Genomic DNA, 4,545 nt, shown 5'->3' on the forward strand with positions numbered 1-4,545 from the left:
TTCCAAAAGGTTGTATTAGTTTGCAGTTCCACCAGCAGTATAAAAGTGTTCCCTTCTCTCTAGCATCTGCAGTTTTGAGTTTTGTGATGTGGGCCATTCTCGCTGGGGTTAGTTGATATTTCAGTGTGGTTTTGATTTGCATTTCTCTAATATATAGGGATGATGAGAATTTTTTCTTTTCTTTCTTTTTAATCTTTAATCATTTATTTATTTTATTAAATCATAGCTGTGTACATTAATATGATCATGGGGCACCATACACTTGGTTCACAGACCGTTTGACACATTTTCATCACACTAGTTAAAATAGCCTTCCTGGCATTTTCTTAGTTATTTTGCTAAGACATTACATTCCACATTTACTAAGTTTCACATATACCCTTGTAAGATTCACCACACATGTAATCCTATCAATCCCCCTCCGTCTACCCACCTCCCGCCTCCCTCTCCACCCTTTCCCCCTTTCCCCTATTCTTAGATCATAACTGGGTTATAGCATTCATGTGAAGGTCCTAAATTAGTTTCATAGTAGGGGTGAGTACATTGGGTACTTTTTCTTCCATTCTTGAGACACTTTACTAACAAGAGTATGTTTCAGCTCCATCCATGTCTCCATCCTTCTTTTTTTTTTTTTTTTTAAAAATATGGAACGCTTCACGAATTTGCGTGTCATCCTTGCGCAGGGGCCATGCTAATCTTCTCTGTATCATTCCAATTTTAGTATATGTGCTGCCGAAGCGAGCACTCTCCATCCTTCTTTAAGGCTGCATAGTATTCCATGTTGTACATATACCAGAATTTATTAATCCATTCATGGATTGATGGGCATTTGGGATTTTTCCATGACTTAGCAATTATGAATAGGGCTGCAATAAACATTCCGGTACAAATATCTTTGTTATGATGTGATTTTTGGTCTTCTGGGTATATGCCCATAGAGGAATTACAGGATTGAATGGCAGGTCTATTTTTAGATCTCTAAGTGTTCTCCATATATCTTTCCAAAAGGAATGTATTAATTTGCATTTCCACCAGCAGTACAAAAGAGTTCCCTTTTCTCCACATACACACCAACACCTCTGGTCTTGGGATTTTGTGGTATAGGCTAGTCTCACTGCAGTTAGATGCTATCTTAAAGTAGTTTTGATTTGCATTTCTCTGATGATTAAAGATGATGAGCATTTTTTCATGTGTCTGAAGGGCACGTGCCTATCTTCTTCAGAGAATTTTCTCTTCAAGTCCCTTGCCCAACCTGCGATGGTATCCCTTGTTTTTTTCTTGCTAATGCATTTGAGTTCTCTGTGGATTCTAGTTATTAAACCTTTGTCGGAGACATAACCTGCAAATATCCTCTCCCATTCTGAGGGCTGTTTCCTTTCTTTACTTACTGTATTTTGGCTGTGCAGAAGCTTTTTAGTTTGATCAAGTCCCAATAGTGGATTTTTGAAGCTGCTTCAATTGCCCGGGGGTCTTCCTCATAAAAAACTTGCCCAACTCAATTTCTTCAAGGGTTTTCCCTGCACTCCCTTCTAGTATTTTTATAGTTTCATGTCTTAAGTTTAAATCTTTAATCCAGTGAGATTCTATCTTGGTTAATGGTGAAAGGTGTGGGTCAAGTCTTCTGCAGGTTGCGAGCCAGTTCACCCAGCACCATTTGTTAAATAGGGAATCTTTTTCCCATTGGTTTGTCAAAGATTAAATAACGGTAAGTAGCTGGATTCATCCCTTGGTTCTGTCTTCTGTTCCAGACATCTAATTCTCTATTTTTGCGCCAGTATCATGCTGTTTTGATCACTATCGATTTGTAGTATAGTCTGAGTTCTAGTAGCGTGATTCCTCCTACTTTGTTTTTATTTTTGAGTAATGCCTTGGCTATTCGAGGTTTTTTCTAATTCCATATAAAATGAAGTATTGTTTTTTCAAGATCTTTAAAGTATGACAGTGGAGCTTTAATGGGGATTGCGTTGAAATTATATATTGCTTTTGGTAGTATGGACATTTTAACAATGTTGATTCTTCCCAACCATGACCATGGTATGTTTTTCCATTTGTTAACATTTTCAGCTATTTCTTTTCTTAGAGTTTCATAGTTCTCTTTACATAGATCTTTCACGTCCTTTGTTAGATAAACTCCCAAATATTTCATCTTCTTTGGCACTACTGTGAATGGGATAGAGTCCTTAATTGTTTTTTCAACTTGATTATTGTTGGTATATAAAAAGGCTAACGATTTATGGAGGTTGATTTTATAACCTGAGATGCTGCTATATTCCTTGATCACTTCTAAGAGTTTTGTAGTAGAGTCCCTAGTGTTTTCCAGATATTCAATCATATCATCAATGAAGAGTGAAAGTTTGATCTCCTCTGACCCTATGTGGGTACTCTTAATCGTCATTTCTTCCCTAATTGCAGTGGCTAAAACTTCCATTACAATGTTAAAAAGCAATGGAGACAATAAGCATCCTTGTCTGGTTACTGCTCTGAGTAGAAATGATTCCAAATTAACTCCATTCAATATGATATTGGCTGTGGGTTTGCTGTAGATGGCCTTTATCAGTTTAACAAATGTCCCTTCTATACCAATTTTCTTTGTTTAATGTTAAAAGATTTTATTTATTTATTTTTTTCCATTTATTTTTTTATTAAATCATAGCTGTGAACATTAGTATGATCATGGGACACCATACACTTGGGTCATAGACTGTTTGAATTATTTTCATTACACTAGTTAACATACCTTTCGTGGCATTCTCTTAGTTATTTTGCTAAGACTTTTACATTCCACTTTTACTAGGATGCACATATTCCCTTGTAAGATGCACCACAGGTGTAATCCCATTAATCTCCCTCCCTCCACCTACGTGCCCCCTCCCTACCCTCCCTTTCCCCCTTCTCCCTATTCTTAGTTTGTAACTGGGTTATAGCTTTCATGTGAAGGTCCTACATTAGTTTCATAATAAGGGTGAGTACATTGGGTACTTTTTCTTCCATTCTTGAGATACTTTACTAAGAAGAATATGTTCCAGCTCCATCATTTAAACATGAAAGAGGTAAAGTCTCCATCTTTTTTAAGGCTGCATAATATTCCATGGTGTACATATACCACAATTTATTAATCCATTCGTGGATCGATGGGCACTTGGGTTTTTTCCATGACTTAGCAATTATAAATAGGACTGCAATAAATATTCTTATACAAATATCTTTCTTAAGATGTGATTTTTTGTCTTCTGGGTATATGCCCAGTAGAGGGATTACAGGATTGAATGGCAGATCTATTTTTAGATCTCCAAGTATTCTCCATATCTCTTTCCAAAAGGAATGTATTAATTTGCATTCCCACCAGCAGTACAAAAGTGTTCCATTTTCTCCACATCCACGCCAACAACTCTGGTTGGGATTTTGTGATGTAGGCTAGTCTTACTGGAGTTAGATGATATCTCAAAGTAGTTTTGATTTGCATTCTCTGATGATTAAAGATGATGAGCATTTTTTCATATGTCTGAAGGCCATGCGCCTGTCTTCTTCAGAGAAGTTTCTCTTCTCCTTTGCCCAGCCTGTGATGGGATCCCTTGTTCTTTTCTTGCTAATGTGTTTGAGTTCTCTGTGGATTCTGGTTATTAAACCTTTGTCAGAGACATAACCTGCAAATATCTTTTCTCATTTTGAGGGCTGTTTGCTTGCTTTACTTACTGTATTTTGGCTGTGCAGAAGCTTTTTAGTTTGATCAAGTCCCAATAGTGTATTTTTGAAGCAGCTTCAATTGCCTGGGGGGTCCTTCTCATAAAAAACTCGCCCACCCCAATTTCTTCAAGGGTTTTCCCTGCACTCTCTTCTAGTATTTTTATAGTTTCATGTGTTAGGTTTAAATATTTAATCCAGTGAGAGTCTATCTTGGTGAATGGTGAGAGGTGTGGGTACAGTTTCAGTCTTCTGAAAGGTTAGCAGCCAGTTACCCAGCACCATTTTGTTAAATAGAGAATCTTTTCCCCATTGAATGTTTTTAATTGGCTTGTCAAAGATTAAATAACGGTAATTACAGGATTCATCTCTTTGTTCTCTATTCTGTTCTAGACATCTACTTCTCTGTTTTTCTGTCAGTACCATGCTGTTTTAATCACTATTGATTTGTAGTATAGTCTGAGGTCTGGTAACGTGATTCCTCCTGCTTTGTTTTTATTTCTGAGTAATGTCTTGGCTATTCGAGGTTTTTTCTCATTGCATATAAAATGAAGTATTGTTTTTTCAACATCTTTAAAGTATGACAATGGAGCTTTAAAATAGATTGCGTTGAAATTATATATTGCTTTGGGTAGTATGGACATTTTAACAATTTTGATTCTTCCCAACCATGAGCGCGGTATATTTTTAATTTGTTAACATTCTCAGCTATCTCTTTTCTTAGAGTTTCATAGTTCTCTTTATATAGACCTTTCACGTCCTTTGTTAGATAAACTCCCAAGCATTTCACAGCACTACTGTGAATGGGATAGAGTCCTTAATTGTTTTTTCAACTTGAGTATTGTTGGTATATATATGAAGGGT

The 4,545-nt window shown here is 36.4% G+C and overlaps 1 non-coding gene across 1 annotated transcript; it reads right to left on the minus strand.

Annotated features, from left to right (window-relative positions):
- Window positions 1-638: 638 nt before the first annotated feature.
- On the minus strand, window positions 639-745 carry LOC128579214 (U6 spliceosomal RNA). The gene has a single exon (XR_008378085.1). It is a non-coding gene; the product is annotated as a U6 spliceosomal RNA (small nuclear RNA).
- Window positions 746-4,545: the final 3,800 nt, after the last annotated feature.

The sequence above is a fragment of the Nycticebus coucang genome, chromosome Y (genome assembly GCF_027406575.1).
Source record: "Nycticebus coucang isolate mNycCou1 chromosome Y, mNycCou1.pri, whole genome shotgun sequence".
Lineage (NCBI taxonomy): Eukaryota > Metazoa > Chordata > Mammalia > Primates > Lorisidae > Nycticebus > Nycticebus coucang.